At 43.3% G+C, this 21,752-nt stretch overlaps 1 long non-coding RNA gene across 3 annotated transcripts in view; it reads right to left on the bottom strand.

Moving 5' to 3' along the window:
- Positions 1–20,641, bottom strand: part of LOC143266896 (uncharacterized) — a 41,466-nt gene extending 20,825 nt beyond the window's left edge. The window contains exons 1-2 of one of the 3 annotated variants that reach the window (XR_013041715.1): positions 17,857–20,641; positions 2,044–2,320 (exon numbers count right to left, since the gene is read on the bottom strand). This is a non-coding gene — a long non-coding RNA (uncharacterized LOC143266896). Of the gene's footprint in view, positions 1–2,043; positions 2,982–17,856 lie in introns of those variants that run through there. The other 2 variants (XR_013041714.1, XR_013041713.1) reach the window with 2 other exon arrangements.
- Positions 20,642–21,752: the final 1,111 nt, after the last annotated feature.

Raw genomic sequence — 21,752 nt, 5'->3', positions numbered from 1 at the left:
TCCTTGAACACACAGCGATCTACCTAGCTCTGCCTACCAAGTGCTGGGATTAAAGGCGTGTGCCACAAACGCCCAGCTTTTGCTATGGCTCTAATAGCTCTGACCCAGGGCAACTTTATTTATTAACATGCAAATCACATTTTAATACAAATAAAATACCACTATAAGGGCATCCCCAAGCAGAATGGGAAACTTGTTAAAGAAAAATGTTCCAAATCACACAGGAAAGGAATCCCCTCCCACGTGACTGGGACCCAAGCAGGGTGAGAGGAGCCCCCTGGCATACCAGTGTGGCTTCTGCAGAAACTGTAGACAAAGCAGGCAGCTGGGTTGACCCTTCCTTATCCAGTACAGAGAGATGAGAGCAGAGGAATGGGAGACAGTCAGTGTCTTTAGTAGAGATAACCAGATGCTGTAGCAGGTCAGAGCCTGATGTGAGACGAGGGCCCAGGCGGGCGCCTGGAGCGTGTGGAAGGCTCCAGGAGCCCGAGAGTCACTTACAACACAGACAAGGAAAGAACTGTGGAGGGCAGAAGCAACTGAGAAGGCGGACTCTAGAATTTGGGGTCAAATTTGACAGATGGCTGAAGCCAGCAGAAACAAAGGACCCATACTCAGGAGAGTCAGAGCCGAGGCTTGGTTCGGATTGGCTGAGTTCCTTGGAAGGGGACTCATATACGCCAGTCCCAGGTTTCAGCACCAGATGAATGAAAAAAAGAAAGAAAAAAGGAAGGGCATGGCTGTTCCTAGGTATGGTAGAGGAGAAAGTTTATCGTAGATAAAAGGGAGAGTGTAGCCAGAGGCAGAGACATCTGGGAGAGTCCAGAGTGGACATGACTCTGAGCCAGGCTATGTGAGGAGAAGGGGAAGGGGAAAGGGGAAGCCAGACCAAGAGGCCAGGAGAGTAAAGGGTACACAGAAAGAGCCAGGGAACCAAAATGTCAGCTGTCTTAGTCAGGGTTTTTATTGCTGTGAAGAGACACCATTACCATGGCAACTTTTATAAAGAAAACATTTAATTGGGCCTGGCTTACAGTTCAAAGGTTCAGTCTGTTATCATCATGGCAGGGAGCATGGTGGCCTGCAGGCAGACATGGTGCTGGCTACATCTTGATCAGAAGGCAACAGGAAGTGTACTGAGAGGTGTCCTGAGCGCAGGAAACCTCAAACCACGTCCCAACAGTGAAACACTTCCTCCAACAAGGCTATACCCAGTCCAACAAAGTCACACCTCCTAAGAGGGCCGCTCCCTATGAGCTTATGGGGGTCAATTATATTCAAACTACCACGTCAGCCATACTCTGTAACAGGTAGGGACTGAAGGATGCTGGGAGAACATGGCAGCAAGGTCCACTTTGGTGTGTTAAATAGGCACATCAGTTAGCCATTAGCCCCAGGTTTGAGACCTAACAACTGGACCTTAAAACTTCCTGTTCAGTGTAGGAATTAAGCTATAAATTCTGGATGATGCAGCAAGCTTACAGTCCTGATGCACTGGGCTGAGAGGATGTCACTGCCTCTGGGGAGAGGGGCTAGCTAATGCCTGTGACCATCATCATTTACCATTTTCAATGGGACCTTTTTAAAAGAAAGACCTGTCATACAGTCCATATTTATGAATGCTTTGGGATCAAAGCGTGAAGCCTATGAATCCTAGAGATCAAATGCTTCCAAGATTTCAAATTTGTCATGAAGATACTTTTAAATAAAGCTTTACAGTACAAAAAAAAAAAAAAGACCTGGGCATTCAACTAGGCAGCAGTAGAGCACTTCCATTGTGTATGCCAGGCCCTGGGTTCAATTCCTAGCAGGAAAAGAACAAATCACAAGCAGAACCAAAATCATCTCACAGCCATGCTGTGGAAAGGGTAACCAGAAAGATGAGCATGCAGGCAGAGCGCGCCGTCGATAATAAAACATAACAAACAAACAACAAAAACAAATAAACAAAAGATCTGATTGGCTTCAAACGCCACACTTCCAAGTTGTCTTTCCACCATGTCACCCTTAGAAATGACAAAGCAAACTGTCTTTTCAATGTACCTTAGACTTCAGTCTCGACAAGCACGAACAAGTTAAAAATCCTGAGCTGTAGCTGGGCGTGGAGGAATATGCCTACAGCAAATAGAGAGACAGCAGAGGGGTAAGCGGACTGCAAGGTCAAAGTCAGCCTGGGCTGTGGGATTCGGCTTCCGCTGAGGCAGTTCAGGTTGAGGGGAGACTTCTCTTGCAGGTCCTTGGGGATAAGAATCTTGTGTGAACATGAAGGGGTTCACCTCTCACTCGGGCTCCTTGTCAGGGTCTTGATCACTCAGGACAGCTACAAGACAGGGATCAAAACTTAAGCACAGAACAGAAGTAGGCGCCTCCAAATCTCACTCTAAAGAGAATGGATGGTTTTACCGCCACTTTCATTGAGAAAATTTTAAAGCATTTTGTATATGAAAAACAGGTTTGCAGTTAGCCTTACAGTACTATAAATCTGCTCAATTAGCATAAAATAATGCTAGTGTGAACAAATTTTTACAAAAAATAATGTCCTGTGTGTCAGAGGATTTTTATACAACTTATTTGGGGGTGGGGATGCTGGTTATTAAATTCAGGGCCTGGGATTAAAGGCATTCACCACTCTAAATTACTATGTTTAATTTTGAGATCTGTGATTTGAGAAAAAAAAAAAATCTAAGCAGTTTGTCCAGTCAACTGTAGACTTGGGCCATGGAGGTCTAAGAACTGATCCAAAATGGCCCCCAAAGCTCAAGGGTGTCATAGAGCTCAGAGTGACCAGCCAAAGAAAGAGGGTTAAAACAGAGAAAACAAAAAACCTTCTAAAACCAGAAACCAAAAGAACACCTCCAAGAGGTGCACAGAGGATAAGGGAAAAGTGCTCGGACAAGCAGACCAGGCGGCTTCCAGCTCAGTCCTGAGGACAGCGCCAGAGCCACAGCTGATGGAGGGCCTCGGGCACACACCTGGGCACACACCTGGGCATACTCCCGCAGCATCCCAGCATCCCAAAGTCAGCTAGGGAGAATGAGGAGCAATGGGAGGGGTGGCTGGCTTTGTTTTTGTCCTGGTTCTGCTGGATTTCAATTCTTGAACATACATGTCAAAAAAAAGTGTTGTCATTTTAAAGGTTTCTTCCTTTACAACAAATATGCTTTAAGTTATTTATTGAGTGAAGAGAAAGGAAAAGGTATTGAAAGGTGAAACATGTTTGGTTATCAGTTTTCTTTCAAGTTCTGGCTTTACGTGTCTGTTCAAAGAAATACAGCTGAAGCTTAAACATACCTTCCTTTATTCCAAGTGCCCTTTTACTTACAGATACATTATTTTACTTTTTAAAACTGTGATTAGCGCATCATAGATTACAGTCTAAAAACATTCTATAGTAAGATCAATATAAATGATTATAAAGAATTATGAATAATTTTGAAAAAAATACCTACACCATAATGATGGTTATCTAATTATGTGGCATTTAAAAAATGTTTTCTCATTAAAATTTTGGAGAACTTTTCAGTCTTCATTCATGTAAATTTCTCTACTTCTTCAAATACCTAGAACATGAATTCTAAAGCTCTGAAGATGGACAGTGTTTGAAATGAAAATGGATATCAATTTATAATGGTTTATTTTCCTAAACAAATAAAGGAACAAAATTGCACACAAGACTCAAACTCCAGTTCTCCTGCTGGCCCTGGTGGATCGACCCTTCTTGTCATGTTCTTCTGGTCCAGCTGCCCGGTGAGCAGGCCAGACTTTAAAAGTACTGCTTGATTATTTCGGTCACACATGAGACCTTTGGCCAAGCATAATAAACTTGGTACCTTTCCCTAGAACACTCTCCCAGCCTACTCTTAGACGCTGAGGAAGGATGGAGACTCAGAGCAGAAGGCAGCAGGCAAGATGGACTCTGAGGCAGAGTCCACTGTTGGTCATTGGTAATAAGATAAAACCATGTCTTCCATGCGGGTCCCCACCAGCTCTTCCTGCAGCCTGTGTGAGGACTGCCATTGTTCTACACATTCCGTTACTCCTCCGATAGCGACTGCCCCCTAAGCCAGGCTTTGGAGTGCACACCTGCGATCCCAGCACTTGGAGGAGAGGCCAGAAGGTCAAGAGTTCAAAGTTATCTTCACTATACAGAGTTTATATATGAGGCCAGCCTAGGCTACATGAAAACCTGTCTCAAAAAGCCAATTAAAAAAAAATGTCTCTTGTGTAGGTCTGCTTATAAAGTAGGGCTAAACAACGGTTGTCCTTACTCAAGGATTAAACACAAATGTTGACTGAAACATTGACGGTCACTCAGCATGCCCTATTGTTCTTACAAAAATGCCAACGGAGCCGTAAATGGAGCCCATGGTTTCTAGAAAAGGCCACTTGGCCCTGTAACCAAACTGCAGTGAAGAGATTTGAAACATAGTTAGAGAGGCCCTATTACCCAACGCTGAGGTTTGTCGGGTCTGGGCCCCTGACGTCTCTCCTGGTCGGGCTCAGCACCATCAGCTCTCCAGCCTCATTCACCGGGAAAGGTCTGATGGCCTTAAGTTACACCTGACAGAGTTTGGGGTATAAACAGGCAATGAGTAAACCCACCTCAGATTACCCAGGGAGATTTTGACTTCTAATGGCTCCTTTAATGGTGCTCAACTTCAGCTTAAAAAGCTACAAGCTAAGCTTTGCCCATCAGTAGTCACCAAAGAGGGAAAATAAGACAGAGGTGAGCGTGATGGATGAGACTGACTGCCAACCTGACAAGATCCACCATTATCTGGGCATGTCTGTCAGGGAGTTGCTAGATTGAGTTAAGTGACAGGAAAAGCCACCCGAAGTGTGAGCGATACTATTCCGTGGACTGGGGTCCCGGACTGGATAAAAAGGAGAAAGCAAGACAGTGGCCACATTCATCGTTCCTGGTCCGTGACGGTGAATGCAATGACACTAGCTGCCTCACACCCATCGCTGCCCACCACGCCCTCCTGCCAGGACAGACTGCATCCTCACACTCATCGCTGGCCACCACACCCTCCTGCCACGACAGACTGCATCCTCACACCCGTCGCTGCCCACCATGCCCTCCTGCCATGATAGACTGCATCCTCAAACTTCAAGCTAAAACAAACCCTTCTGTATGCTAATTTTCCTTGGTATTTTGTCACAGCAACCGAGAGAGTCACTGATAAGGAGGATTTTATTACCCTGAGTGCTGCCTAAAGGAACCAGATGAATTATCACCCTAACCTAATCTTTTTATCTTGCAGACAGAGTATGTGTAGACCAGATGTTCCCTCAGGAGGGCTGGCAAAACTGGCTGAATCCAAGTTGGCTACCAGAGCAATGTTACACACCCTCTCACCTCATTATCATGCCATCGGCATGGTGAAGAACAATGGCCTGAGGGCCAGGACAGTTGACAAATGTCACATGCTGATTGGAAAGAATAGTAACAGGAGCAAACAGAGGTGGTGCCTGGCTTTCTGGAAAACCTCCCCTCCACAGGGCCCCTGCTGTGGAGTCATCCTTTTGTTTACTATCATATATTACTCTCATTGGTTAGTAAAGAACTGACTGGTGGATGGCGAGGCAGGATTTTCAGGGCAGAGAGGGCACTGGGAAGAAGGGTGAGATCTGAGGAGATGCCACGAGACACAGAGTGAGTAGGATGGGAAGTATGTACATGTGGGAAAGGAGCCTGGGGCAGTGCATAGATGAATAGAAATGGGTTAAATTAAGTTATAAGAGCTAGCTATAAAGAAGTCTAAGCTCTCAGCCAAGCATTCATAATTAATATTAAGTCTCTATGTGGTTATTTGGGAATTGGCTGGAGGGATAGAAAAGTCCACCTACGGACCCCAACTCACACTGACAGATCAAATCTTCCCATGGAAACCCCTGAAGCCAAACAGCCATCCCGGAGAGCTGGCTCAGCAGTTAAGAACACTTGCTGCACTTGAAGAGGACTGGGTTCCATTCCCAGAACCCACTTAGCCTGAGTTTCTACCCAGTCTACAGAGGGTTATGCTGATACAGGGTGTCATATGTCATCCTAGGAAAGAACGGGGTGGGAAGGTGAGCATGGCCAAGGACATGTCACATTCCGACTTGAGGAGGGACAGGGAGAGGTTCCGAAGGCTTGAAGAGGAGGGTGTGAACGGTGTCTGAGTGCCAAAAGCCAAGCACTAGGAGGCCACAGAGCACTGGCTACAACAGAGGTCCCATGACAGGACAGGATGGTCGCACTGGGATGACAGAGGCCATAGCACAGTCAGCACAGGCCGTGGAGAAGATGAAAGGTGGAGACAAACAGGAAGGACAGGACTCGGAGAACAGCCTGGCTGTGAAAGAATAAAATTCAGCCATGGCTTCGGGTGGGGTTTGGCTCCCACGGTGGAAGAGAGGAAACTGTGTCTACCCTCTAGTGGGAGTGACCCAGGAGAGAGATGAAACTGGACCGAAGAGATAAAGGGGGTCAACACAGGAAGAATGTCCTTGAAGAGGAAAGAGAGCAGGACGCCAAGCCCATGGAGAAGAGGACCTTCAGCCGGAGCCTCAGCCATGATGCCCTGTTTCTCAGACACAAGGTAAAGTGAAGACTCACTGGAGATTGGGTGGGAAAAGACAGGGTGATCAGCTTGGTTTTCCCTGTCCTTGCAGGAAACTGAAAGAAAAGGCAGAGGAAGAGGAAGAGGGGGCATCTTGAGGTCTCAAGGAGAGCAGAGAGTGAACTTTAGACGCTGGGAATGGGGAAGTGGATGCACAGGCCTGCTGGAGATCTGGGCTCTCAGCCGGCATCCAGTGAGGCCAGCTACATGCCTCTGTTACTGTCCAGCTGCATGCCTCTGTTACTGTCCAGCTGCATGCCTCTGTTACTGTCCAGCTGCATGCCTCTGTTACTGTCCACCTGCATGCCTCTGTTACTGTCCAGCTGCATGCCTCTGTTACTGTCCAGCTGCATGCCTCTGCTCCAGTACAGAAGGGTACAGCAGGGTCGCACACTAGAACACTGTGCTGGGGTAACTGTCCTGCTTGCATCTGTCCCTTACAAGGAAGATGGGTCCCTCTTTTTCCGGAGACCCAAGTCAGGGGGAAAACTAACTGAACAAGCAAAATCTAAAAAAAAAGTCAGTTGTTCTAAAAGACCCGCATTTTAGGTCTTTGTTATGTTTCATGTTGGTATTGCAGTGACTGATCCGTCCTGTAATGGGTGTAGGGTGTTTACCCACCACCCCCACAGTTCCCCAGAGTTTTCTTGAGTGCGAGCAGCAGGAAATATTAGATAGAAGGATTTATAGCAGAGAATCTTGCGGAGATAAACAGATAGAAAATAAAGGATAGCCTCGAGAGGGCCTGGAACCTATTCCAACGGGCCACGACTGTCTCTGGCCCAGGGTTTTTATAGAGATGCCAAGGGGTGGAGCAAAAGACCTCCTCCCCCAGCACAGCCAAGTGCAGACCATCTCAGACACCTGCACTCAGGCCCGTGGTCCTGATCATCCTCTATTCAGACCTGCTGGGTAAAGCCAAGAGGAACCTGAGAATGGGCTCCCACAGGTCCCCCTTTCTTAAAAAACTATATATATAAAAAAAAAAAACTATTAATGGCTTACACAGCAATCTCCATAGCTGTTACACCTCCCAGTATGGGAGTAGAGGATGATAAAGATGGCATTTCTCTTTTGAATTAGGTCCAAGGTGACCACAGCAGTCTTAGCTGCCTCAAGTCCTTTCTAAACCAAAAACTCTTAAGGCAACTACAAACTTAAAGAATCCCTTAGCTTCATCATTACCATTAACAGGTTAACATAAATATTGCTATACATAGTCACAATTCTCTCAATCTTACAACTCAAAGCAAACTCTTAACAGAACCATTTGAATTAGCATATATGGTGCTATATATAGTTAACAATTTTCTCTGTCTTACAACTTTAACTCAATCATTTAATTTTTTTGTTAACAGAACATAGGAAAAACTTCAATGTATTCACAAACTTAAATATTTCCTTAACTCCACAAAACCAGGGTACATTAATATCAATAGGTTTAACATAACTTCTGCAAACATAATTCAACCTCATAACTTCTCCTTTTCTTTATAATTTTTTAAACAAAATCTCAAACCTAGTTAGAGGAACCCAAACTTATACAATTCCTACAAACCCATATTGAAAAGCAATATTTTCAATCTAACCATTAACACTTTGAAAACTTTTAGCAAAACATCCAAAAGAGTTTTATAAAACTCTTTACACTTTAAATTTTAGTATACCCATTTGCATTTCTTACTAACAAAACATGACATTAATCCACTCAAACAACAATTTAAATTAAATAGACTAAGGAATATTAACTCTCCCTTTTCTTTATAATTTTAAGCAAAATCTCAAGCCCAGTTAGAAAACCCAAACTTTTCTGTTTAAACAGTTCCATTTGTAACACAAAACCAGTTCCGTAAGTAATTCCATTTTTACATAAACAATTCCACAAAACAATTCATAAATCACCAGTTAATAAAGCATATATGCATACACAAAACTGCATCTTGATTCTAAGCAGAAATATATTTCTTCATTTAAACAGTTCCATTTTTAACCCAATTCCAGAAAACCGTTCCTAGGTCATTACTTAAAATTGTCCCATTGCAATAAAATCTCTATTGTTTATTTCATTTCTTAGTCTTAAGTCTTAAAATTCAAATGATAAATTCTGGTACTAGCCTTCCAAATATGAGAAATCTATAACCAAAATCTTTTTGTAATTTTATCTCATTTTAAGTTAAAAAAGTTCAAACAAGAAAAATTCTGGTATCAGGCTTTCACTTCCAAATATGAAGAGACGTTTTTCAACCAAAACTTTTTGCAGTTAATAATTTTTGTTCAAACAAGCATCTCTGAACTTTTATTCTCAAGCCAGAGACCTTTTTAGGTACAGTAGTATTCTAAACCGCACCATTTTTGATGTTGGCTCAAGTTTTTCTGTGTTGTGTCGATTTTCCACGGATCTCAGCTGCGAATGCCTTGTTGTGCTGGTTCTGGCGTCCGCCATTAGCTTCTTAGCGGCTTCTGGAGCTTTTGAAACCATTCAGACTGCCCGCTTTGCAGTCTACTAGGACACTAACCTTCTGTGTCTCGGGTTCTTTCACCATATACATTAAGAATAGATTCACACTTAACATTTACACTTTTTTACAAACTCACATAACATGTGCTTAAGCATAAACTCACTCAACATTTACACATTTTTACAAACTCACATATAACATATTAACATCTACTTATTTATACTTTAAGGAAACTATAGAACTACTTTAGCAAATATATTTCTTATTAATTCTTTTATACTTATATTCATTCCATCTTATTTCTTATTTAAACTTACATTTACAACTAGCATCTTACAAGCTTATTACTACATGTCTTAAGACTACCTTAAGCCGGGCGGTGGTGGCGCACGCCTTTAATCCCAGCACTCGGGAGGCAGAAGCAGGCGGATCTCTGTGAGTTCGATGCCAGCCTGGTCTACAAAGTGAGTTCCAGGAAAGACTCAAAACTATAGAGAAACCCTGTCTCGAAAAACCAAAACAAGAAAAAAGAAAAAAGACTACCTTAGATACTTCCTGCAAGCTTATATTCTTAAAGGAACTCTATAGATCTATTTTACAAACTTATATAGGGCTACCATTAGCATATATTTAACTTAGCAAACACCTAAAGATTTCTTAACACAGAACTAACAAGACAGAATTTTTACAAACTCACATATCTTATTTTCATCTTTTTCTACTTCTTACTCCTAATTATTATCACTATCTCTATTAGAAAGAGTCTCTTAACTAGACAGGAAGTACGTACATCATTTCTAAAGTTTAGAGTTCATAGTCAGCTTTGTTATAAAGCACTGGGATTTAGTGAGTGTTGTCATTATAGAGTTGTGATACTTGTTGCTAGGGGACTGTAACATTCGCTGGACAAAGCCACGTCCCAAAATTGCCGAGTTCTCTCAGCCTTTCCGAACCGGCAGAGATGTACTGTCAGCGGTAGACGGTTTTTAACTAAAGGCTATCCCTTCACCCAAATTCATAATAGCTCCCCTAAGAACTTCAATTCAGACAAACGTTTCTATCACAGCAGTACTTTTGGTTTGCTCTACTGAAAAACTTCACTTCACGCTGAGGGTGAAATTACCGTATTTAGCTGCTGTAAAGCTCTTCGTCAATACTGCACAGCTACTAGGTGATATAAAGTATTTTTCTAAAGGAGATAGTAAAGCCAAAAGCAGCACAGCTCTGAACTCTACTTCCTCACTCAAATACTAATCGAGCCACTTTCATTCTGGTTCCTTTATAGGAACATCACTGGAGCTGACTTTTCTTAGTTCCACACTCCTTACCAAATGCTCCGGTAACCACCGAGCTTCATTCTCCTCTTGTGAAAAAACACAAACATGTCCTTGACCCCATATTAAAACAGGATCCGGACCCTTCCATAATCCCGAGCAGGGATCTTTCCATTTCACTTGAGCAAAGTCGCTTGGGTGCCACTGTGCCAAAATCTATCTGCAGCAGACTGTTCATAGACATCCATATTCAAAAAGTTCAGAACAAAAAGAGCATGGTTTAATGCATTATGTGGTGATTGAGGGTAAATTTCTTCCTTTTTTATATTTATTTTTTTGAAGTTGTATTTTAAGACTGCTATGAGCCCTTTCCACAATACCTTGTCCCCAAGGGTTATAGGGAATACCTGTTTTATGTACAATTTCCCATTGGGTACAAAATTGTTGAAATGCCTTACTACTATATCCAGAACCATTATCAGTTTTAATAATTTTTGGTAAACCCATATACGAAAAACACTTCAAGCAGTGCATAATGACATGTTTTGTAGCTTCCCCAGGTTGTGCACTAGCCATTAAAAATCCTGAATAAGTGTCAATGGTCACATGTACATATCTTAATTTGCCAAATTCTGCAATATGCGTAACATCCATTTGCCATAGATGATTGGGAAGAAGACCTCGAGGGTTTACCCCTAAGTGAGGGACAGGAAAATATTTTGGACATACCCCACATCGCTTAACTATTTGACGAGCCGCTTCTTTGGTAAGATTGAATTGCTTTCTTAAGCTTTTGCTATTTTGATGATGAAGAGCATGTGACTGTTGAGCCATTTCCACTTGGGATAATGCTACTATCTTTGTTAACTTATCGGCCATCGCATTATCCTCAGCTAAAGGACCAGGAAGATTGGAGTGAGCTCTAATATGGCCCACAAAGCATGGCAGCTTTCTTTTGTGAATAGCATCTTGAATTTGTAGAAACAACATTTGGACTTGGTTGTTATTAGTGCCAATATAGGGAACAGTTTCTATGACTTGAAGAGCTCTATAAATATATTGACTGTCTGTATATAAGTTCAATGATCTGTCTTCAAGAACCTGAAAAACCATGTTCACTGCCCGTAATTCCCCTATCTGTGCAGAGGCTGGGGTTGTTTGTACTACATAACTTTTTCCATTAATAACATAAGCAGCCTTTCCATTAGAAGATCCATCAGTGAAAACTAGCATAGCATCTTCTACGGGGTCTTTCATAATGATTTTAGGAAATACAAAGGAATGCATTTGAATGAATTGCAATAATGGATCAGCTGGGAAATGATTATCAATTTGGCCTGAAAACTGTGAAAAAGCAATTGCCCAAGAATCACTGTTTTGAAAAAGCCAATCAACTTGATGCTTTGTAAAAGGAACATTAATTACCATAGGTTCTTTACCAAAATAATGTCTAGACTCAATTCTGCTTTTTTGTACCAAGCAAACTACAGACTCATAGTATGGATTTAACGCTTTGGCTGGTAGCCATAAGAGAGGCTTGTTTTGCCATAATACTGCTGTAGGTGTATGTCTAGTGGGAAAAATATGTGCATACCAAGGTAGGGCATAATTAATGTAATGTACTTGCTGGTTTTAAATAGCCTTTTCAACTTGCAGAAGAACTTGTCTACCTTTTTCAGTTAACTTTCTGGGTGAATTAGGGTCATTATCTCCTTTTAAAATATCACTTAAAGGTTTCAAATCACCAGTAAATACTTTTTTTTTTTTTTTTTGGTTTTTCGAGACAGGGTTTCTCTGCGTAGCTTTGCGCCTTTCCTGGAGCTCACTTGGTAGCCCAGGCTGGCCTCGAACTCACAGAGATCCGCCTGGCTCTGCCTCCCGAGTGCTGGGATTAAAGGCGTGCGCCACCACCGCCCGGCCCAGTAAATACTTTTAAATAAGGGCGCAACCATTGAATCTCCTCCAATAATTTTTGAAAATCATTTAAAGTTTTTAGCTCATCCTTTCTTATTTCCAATTTTTGAGACTTTATCACCTTAGGGTATAATACATGTCCTAAGTACTGAAAAGGCGAGTGTCTTTGCACTTTTTCTGGAGCGATAATTAACCCTGCACAGGTAAGACAGTGCTGAAGCCGTCCAAAAGTGTCAAGCAAAATTTCTTCGTCTTTATGCGCAAGCAAAATATCATGCATGTAATGAATAATATAAGTCTGTTGAACTTGCTCTCTAACTCTCTGGATAGCTTGAGCTACGAATTTCTGACACAGTGTTGGGCTATTGACCATTCCTTGGGGCAAAAGCTTCCAGTGGAATCTTTTCATGGGTTCTTTAAAGTTGACTGAGGGAACACTAAATGCAAATCTTTGACAGTCTTGGGGAGCTAAAGGAATGGTGTAAAAACAATCCTTCAAATCCAAAATAATTTTATACGTATTTTCTGATATAGCAGTAGGGATAGGCAATCCAGGCTGCAAAGCTCCCATAGGTTGTATGGTTTCATTAATCTTTCTCAAATCCTGTAATAATCTCCATTTCCCTGACTTCTTTTTGATGAGGAAAATAGGAGAATTAGAAGGTTCAATGTGACCACTATCCAGCTGCTCCTGTACTAACTGCTGGACAGCCTGTATTTTTTCTTCAGTTAGGGGGCCATTGAACTATCCACACAGGCTGATCGGATTTCCAGGTTATAGGATCTGCATGGAGTACAGGCTGCTCAATGACCCTTCCTAAAAATGCTCCATTACATTCTTATTAGTTTTTTCTTTAGGAGTTAAAGATGACATTTCCATTAACTTTTGGTCAGGAACTTTTTGTTCATAGCTAGTTGTATCGGGACTATATAAGTATACTCCCATATGGCTCATAACATCTCGACCCCACAAATTTACTGGCAAGTGAGGGACAATGTATGGCCAAAAAGTCCCTTCATGACCCTCCTCATCTCTCCAGGAGAGCTCATCGCTGCTCTGCTCGGGACACTGAGTTTGACCAATCCCTTGGAGCTGTGTAATAGTCTCTATTTTGGGCCACATAGCAGGCCATTGACTAGCAGATATAACAGATAGATAGGAGCCTGTATCTAAAAGACCTGAGAAATTTCTCCCATTTATGACTAATGTAAGTTCTGGATGTCGTGGTCCTATGGCTTGTAGCCAATAGGCATCTGACGAACCAAATCCAGCCTCTCCTCTCTTATCTCTTTTAATTGGATTTTTTGTTTGTATTTGAGGAAGTAAGATTAATTGTGCAAGTCTCTGACCGATCTTTATTACTGAAATGCTTGTGGGTGAATGAGTCATCACCTTTATTTCTCCCATAAAGTCAGCATCAATCACTCCAGGGGCAACTAGAATTCCTTGTATGGTAGTACTACTTCTGCCCAACAATAACCCCACAGAGCCCTGTGGCAAAGGTCCATAAACACCTGTAGAGAGGGCTTGCATTCCCATTTCAGGGGTCAAAACTGTATAGATGCAAGAACTGAGGTCTAATCCAGCACTACCTGGTGTTGCTCTACAGAGGTCTTGAATATATTTCTTTGCCGGAGGATTGACTGAATTACCCCAAAGGTCTATTTTGTCGGGGCCTGGGGCGGGCCCCTCCATCCGTTTCCCTGAAATGGACTCTTCTGGGTATTTGTCCTTGACGTGCATTCGCTAGCCTGGTGTTTCCCTCTCCTACTTCTTGGACATAACCCAGGCTCTCTATTTGATCCGAAGCCCTTTCTCTTGCTAGGGCAACTTCTAATATAATGCCCCATCTGTCCACACCCAAAGCAACTTCCAGGAGGTCCAATATCTTTCCCTTGTCTGGAATTAGGGTGTCTTTGCTGGTACAGAACATCCCTAACCGTTTTTTCCTTGTAATGCTGCAGCCATGACTATACCTTGATTGTATGATGGTCCTATATCAGAACAAAGTCGGATATAGTCAGAAATGTTTCCCTTTTTTCTAAAAGGGCATATCGCGGCCTGACATGCTGCATTGGCGTTTTCATATGCAAGTTGTTTTACAAGTAAAAGTCCAGCTTCTGAATCACTAATTAACCTGCTAGCCATTTGCATTAATCTGGAAACAAAATCTTGAAATAACTCATCAGGCCCTTGCCTTATCTTGGACAAATCCTCAGTTTGTCTTCCTGATGATGAAAGCATATTCCAAGCCCTTTTGGCAGCGGCCTGAACCTGAGCATACACCGCTATATCAAAGTTTAACTGTTGACCTGTTTCTCGATAAGGGCATATCAAAGGTGATAGGAATCTGTTGTGCCCGATTTATTTCAGCTGTGGCCTGACACTGTTCCGTGAACTCACTTTTCCACAGCAGATAGTCACCCCCAGATAGACATGCTCGGGCCATTTGTTTCCAATCATCCGGGGGCAAAACTTCTAAAGCCAGGCTTTCTAACAATGCTGTTGTGAAAGGAGCAGTCGGGCCATATTGACTACATGCTGCTTTTAACTCCTTAAGCTGTTTGAAAGGAATGGGAACATGCACTCTATGATATTACCCTGGCGGTCCTGCTCTTCCAGGACCGGAAACATTTGAAAGCCTTGAATTTCTTCCCCTTTACTAGCAGCTTCCCGGAGGAGGCTAGCTTGAAGAGGAGATGTAGCTTTGACAGAGAGGGTTCGCATTGCCTCAGAGGATCTCTGTGCTATGGCAATTACAGGTGGCTTTTCCATTCTAAAAGACGCCTCCCCGGGTGAGTCTAGTTCCACCCCTACAGAGGGAAGAGGAGAGACTTGGAGAGTTTCTATTTTTTGAGGAAGAGAAGTTACTAGGCTTTTCAAGTTTTTCAGTTCCTCCCTTGTCTTATTCCAAGATTTTTGTTCCTTAAACTTAGCGTCATGGCCAAGAGAAACCGGACCCTGTTTAAGCGATGCTGTACAAGGGTTTTCAGGTTCTGCTGGCAGAGCAGAGGGTTTTGTCTCCGCCTCATCTGCCTTGGAGAAGGACCCCTCCTGTTTTTCAGGGTTAGGATCTAAATTATCCCGGATTAATGCCCACAGCCCAAGGGCTTCCACGGGAATGTTTTCTGGCCCGTGTTTTTCATAGTATTTTTGTATTTCAACCCCAACTTTCTCCCAGGTATCCTCATTCAGCTTCCCATATTCAGGAAACCAGGGACACAGTTCTTCTACAAACTGTAAGAACCTCTGTACTTGTAGCTCCACCTTAACGCCTTTGTTTTTTAGTCTCTCTGCAAGTGACTCTTCAAAGGTCTGCTTACTATTTTCCTGCCCCATTTTGATCAAGAGGTCTTTGTTTTTTCTTAAAGCTACTGGCAGGTAATTCTCACACTAATATCCCCAGGTGATTCTACTCTCGTCTTTCTGAGAGAGACGGTTAGAGGCTTTAGTTTTTAAGTTTCTTAAGAGAGAAAGATGAAGGCTTTTTAGAGAGACCCCCCCCCCAATTTTCCAAGAAAAGCTTTATAGTTTAAGAGAAAGATCCCCCCCCCCCCAGGAGAGAGACCAACTTTTCCTAGAACTTCTGAACTTTAAACTTTTTGGCTTTTTACACCCCCATTTTTGCCTCAGGGAGAAAACACTTTCTCCTGCTGCTTGGATTTAGCATTTCAGCTGTCCCCAGGTCAAAAGCTTCCATAGGAAACTTTTTCTTCCCCATAAGCTCAAAGAAGAGCCTTTTTGCTACCCGTAAAGCCCAAAGAAAGATTTTTTTCCCCAGTTTGCGTTTATAGCTCCCAAAGTGAGAAAATTGAAGAGTTTTTCTGTCTAGTTGCCTTACTTACTTATTTTTTCCTACACAATCTTACACTTCTAAGTTTTTCCTAAACTATATTACTACCCTATACCTTATACTTATTTTTCACAGATAGAAATTGAGAAAGGGTTAGAAGATAGAAAATTTTGACAGAAGAGAATTTCGCTGCAGCATCGGACATCCTTCCAGTCCGCTTTCCTTTTCTCTCGAGGATAAAACCCCTGCTTCTCAATAATATATATAAAAAATATATATTTTCCATAACACCGGCATGCCTTTCCACTGGCAGGGCTGACTCAGCACTTTCACCAAAAACTCTGTAATAAAACTATTATTTTCCTTTATCTTTAGTCCCTATTACTTTGTCTTTAGTCCTCCCCCCCTTTTTTTCTTTAGTCCCTTTTTCTTTTTTCTTTAGTCCCTATTCAGGCACCATTCTGTGGGGGCATTTACCCACCACCCCCACAGTTTCCCAGAGTTTTCTTGAGTGCGAGCAGCAGGAAATATTAGATAGAAGGATTTATAGCAGAGAGTCTTGCAGAGATAAACAAATAGAAAATAAAGGATAGCCTCGAGAGGGCCTGGAACCTATTCCAACGGGCCAACTGTCTCTGCCCCAGGGTTTTTATAGAGACGCCAAGGGGTGGAGCAAGTGCAGACCATCTCAGACACCTGCACTCAGGCCCGTGGTCCTGATCATCCTGTGTTCTGACCTGCTGGGTAAAGCCAAGAGGAACCCGAGAATGGGCTCCCACAAATGGGGTTCTGCATGCGGACCTCCAGCTCAGCATTGCTACTGAGACAGCCTGAGGGAGGTACAAACACTTGATATCAGGGCCATTAACATATGGGGACTTGGGGGGTCTTCTTAGTGTGGGGTGAGCACCCCTTATGAAAAATGTGAGGGACCAGAAATGGTTTTGAAATCTGGATGTTTTAAAAGGTTTGAGATATTTGCATAGATATAATAAGACATCTTGGGGATGGGGTCCTGAACAAAATTTATTTATGTTTCAAATAGACAACTGATATCTGTTGCTAGAGTTTTCCGCCTTGCCCACAGTCAGGACAAATCTCTGTTATTCGCCAGTCCCACAGCCGCTCAGACCCAACCAAAGTAAACACAGAGACTTATATTGCTTACAAACTGTATGGCCGTGGCAGGCTTCTTGCTAACTGTGCTTTTATCTTAAATTAGTCCATTTCCATAAATCTATACCTTGCCACGTGGCTGGTGGCTTCCCGGCGACTTCACATGCTGCTGGTCATGGCGGCGGCTGCAGTCAGTCCTTCTGCCTTCCTGTCCTTTTATTTCTCCTCTCTGTGCCTATCCTTCCTGCCTAGCCACAGCCGATCAGGTTTTATTTATTGATCAATCAGAACAACTTGACATACAGACCATCCCCCAGCACAGCCAAATGCAGACCATCTCAGACACCTGCACTCAGGCCCATGGTCCTAATCATCCTCTATGCGGACCTGCTGGGTAACGCCACAAAGAACCTAAGAAGGGCTCCCACAGGACATACAGAACATCCCACAGCAGATATCTACAGCCCAAAGTCTGTGTGTGTGTGTGTGTCTGTAAATGAGTTGGTGAATGAAACAAAAACTCATGACATAAATTTTCCCACTTCTAGCATCTTTGTCAGTGATCAAAAAGTGCTGGATTTTGGAGGGTATGAGATTTCTGATTAGGGCTTTCAACACATAAAAGCTGATGTAGGTTTTTAAAGTGTTAACTATTAAACGCCATGTGTTTTTAGCACCCCAAAATACTTACTGCTGATTGTTAGGCCCAAAGGAGACTCCATTTCCCAGAATTCCAAAAGGCAGAGTCCAAGTCCAACTTGGCGTGAGTCACGATCCTTGCACATTTGGCTCCTGCACCCTCCAGCCCCTCCCTCTTCCTTCTACAGTCGAGCTCTTCCGGGGACAGCGACTTCCTGTCTCTTCCCTTCACCTCTATGAGCCACGTGTCTGTCTTCTGCACATCTCTGTAACATAACAGCACAGACGCACCCATCCCATCTATTTCTCCATGTGTTGTCCCCCACCTTTCCTAGAAAGCGCTCATCTTGTTTTTCCAGTATTTAGCTGAGGGTCTGCCACGCCCGTTGCTGGACTCCGCTCACCCTTATTTCCTCCATGTCGCCTTTCTGGAGCTTTTCTCTGAAATGTTGATGTCTCCAGGATGTCAATCATTTTCTTAAGACAGTCATCCTTATAAAGTCCTTCACATCAGAAACAAGCAGTCACAATGCGGAAAGTGTGCCTTGGTCTGAACAGAAGGACTTGAGTCTTGAAAAGCAACTTCAAGCAAAAGTGGCACCAAGACAGAACGTTCTTTGATTATAGTTTCACCAGTCAAGGAGTTTTGAATGGGGACCAATATCATGGTCTATCACAGAATAAGTGTAAATGTCCTGTGTGGTTGAGAAAGGGAAGCTTTAAGGTTGGGTTTTTAGCTAAGTGGTGATGGGCTTGCCGAGAATGCTCAGGCTCCAGGGCCCTTCTGTGCCATTGAGAAACAGCAACCCAACAGTGTGGATGAGGTTCTGAAAGAAAAATCCAATGGTTTCTCCCCTGTGATCACACTTCTCTCTCTCTCTCTTTTAAAAATAGCTGCATTTCTCTTCTTGCTTATTCTGAGTGCTACTTCAATCCCACATTCACTCTCAAGAGGAAAAGAAAACCCACCTCTAGGAAATGGGGTGAGAATAGATTATAACTTACAAAATTGACGCTTAAAATAAATCACCAAAGAAAATCAGGGGACAGCTGGCAAGATGGCTCAGTGGGAAAAGGCAAACACACACACACACACACACACACACACACACACACACACACACACACAACAAATACATAAATGTAGGAAAACAGGGGAGAGCTTGATGAGTTGGCATGGGCCTATCATCCTAGTACTTTGGTGGCTGAGGCAGGAGGATTTGAAGTCCTAGGCCAGCAGGGGCTATCTGGTGAGTCTCTGCCTCAAAACAGACAGACAGAGCTAGGTGTAGTGGTGCACAGCTCTGATCCCAGCATTTGGGAGGCTAGGCTAGGGAGACCAACCACTTCTGAGACCAGCCTGAGTTACACAGTAAGGTCCCGGCCAGCCAGGGTAACAGCAAGATCCTGTCTCCAAAACCAAGAAGGAAGGAGGAGAGGAAAGGAGGCAGGGAGTGGGCATAATGTTTTCCAGCCAAGATTAAAAAGACAAGAAACAAAGCTTTGACTTCTAAACTGCTTATGTAAGAAAACTTTTTGGAGTTCGACATGGCAGTTCACTCTTCCATCCCAGGACCTGGGAGGCTGAGGAAGGAGGATTGACAAAGGCTAGCCTAGGTTACATAGTGAGTTTTAGGTCAAGCTGGGTGCAGAGACTCTGTCTCCAAAAACAAACAAAAGAAAGTAAACATTTAGACTATGAGGGAAATAAGGGGCCTAAAGGGGTGGGGTGGGGAGGGCAACATGGGGTTACGGGTGGAAGTGGGGAGAGAAAGCATTGCTTGTTTAATGTTATATAAGGAATCTCTATTTAAAAACATGTATGTATACACATGTGACGTAAAACCAGAAAGGAAGCTATGGGGGAAGGGGATCAGTGAGAGGAAGAAGGGTGGGGAAGGGCAGTGGGGGGTAACATGAGCAAAACACAATGATGGACATGCATAAAATATCACAGTTAAACCAGTTATCTTATACACTAACCAAAAAATTTAACTGGAAAAAAAGCAGAGGAGGAAAAAAATTACAAATATCTCAATAAAGGGACTGGAGAGATGGCTCAGTGGTTAAGCACATTTGCTCCTCTTACAGAGGACCTCAGTTCAATTCCCAGCACCCACATCAGATGGCTCACAAATGCCTGTAACTCCAGCGCCAGTGTATCTGACGCCCTCTTCTGGTCTCCATGGGCACTGCATACACAAGGCAGACATTCACACAGACATATAAACATAATTTTTTTTTAAAGTTCCAAACTTCAGTGAAAAATGGTGCTTAGAATACTAATTTTTTTAAAATCAAAGATTAAGAAAAAAGGAAGAGCCGGGCGTTGGTGGCGCACGCCTTTAATCCCAGCACTCGGGAGGCAGAGCCAGGCGGATCTCTGTGAGTTCGAGGCCAGCCTGGGCTACCAAGTGAGCTCCAGGAAAGGCGCAAAGCTACACAGAGAAACCCTGTCTCGAAAAACCAAAAAAAAAAAAAAAAAAAAGAAAAAAGGAAGAAAAAACTATAAATGTGTGAATATTTACACATCTACACATATTCATTGAAAATTCTAAGGGAGCCATATTTGTGATGTACACATTCAATTAAGTTTCAAGCTAATCAGGATAATTAAATAATGAACTGTTCTCTGAATATCACGTGATTAAGAAACAACTAACTACAAATATTCTGTCATCCTTATTAGATTACCTAATTGTACCTCATGATGCCCCCCCACCCACAATCCCAGCACCTGGGGGATGAAGGCTGGAAGGTCAGAAGTTCAAGGTCATCCTTAGCTACAGAGTGAGTTAGAGGCCAGCCTAACCAACACTGAGACCCTGTCTTCTTCCTGTTTTCCTTCCCTCCCTCCCTCCCTCCCCCCTTCCTTGTCATTCTATAGCCATTATACAGTTCAGACTGTGAAGTTCTGATTCTCCTGCCTCCACACCCCGTGTGCCGAGAGGGCAGACGTGTGCCATCACACCCAGCGGCTTTCAGTGCCGCGGAGGGAACTCGGTCAGGCTTCACACAGGTGAATCAGGCATCCTACCAGCTGTGCTCGGAAACAAAGCTCTGGCTGCTCTCCCAGGGGATTCAGGCTCCCTTCCCAGCACCCACACAGCGGCTCACAGTCATCTGGAATTCCAGTTCCAGGAGAACCCAACATCATCTTCTGGCCTCAGGCACCAGGCACGCGTGCAGTGCACAGACACAGGCGAAACACTCCTACACATCAAATTAAAAGTAGCCAAGTCAGACAAGTGGGCTGCGGAGAGTGCAGCAGTTGAGAGCATTGCTGTGCCTGTGGCTTCTCGCAGCTCACAGGCACCTCTAGCTCCAGTCCCAGGAGATCTGACGCCCTCCTTTGGCCTCCGGGGGCACTGTATGCAAGTGTACAGACACACAGATAAATGAAAAGTAAAATATTAAAAACAACAACAATTCATAAGAGTTGCCATGGTCATGGTGTCCATTCACAGCAATAAACCCCTGAGACACGTTGCTTTCTGGTCAATGGGATTTCAAATAAATACACCAAAAAAACGACAAATGGCCAGGTATGGTGGCACCCACCTCTAATCACAGGACTCTCAAGAAGCAGAGGCAGGAGGATTACAGCAAGTTAAGTTTGTGGACAGTCTAGCCTACATAGCAAGTTCCAGGCCCACCAGGGCTGTAGAAGAGACCCTGTTTTTAAAAGACAACAGTAAAAGAGTGTGTGTCTATCAGGTGGAAGTTGGAGAGATTTCCGCAGTGTGGTGATTACCATGTTCACCTCTCACAAGTGGAAGTGATGAGGTTAAAAGAGAGAGAGCGAGAGAGAGCAAGATACTTCAAATATTTTGAGGACAATAGTTCAGATTTTATTCTGTTTCCATGATGATGCTCTAGGTCTTCTTCAAGATCATAAAGGATTAAGATCTGACACTACATGCTTTTATGCATACAGGCTGTTAGGGT

The sequence above is a fragment of the Peromyscus maniculatus genome, chromosome 1 (assembly GCF_049852395.1).
Source record: "Peromyscus maniculatus bairdii isolate BWxNUB_F1_BW_parent chromosome 1, HU_Pman_BW_mat_3.1, whole genome shotgun sequence".
Lineage (NCBI taxonomy): Eukaryota > Metazoa > Chordata > Mammalia > Rodentia > Cricetidae > Peromyscus > Peromyscus maniculatus.
This window is presented reverse-complemented; position numbering and strand designations above follow the sequence as displayed.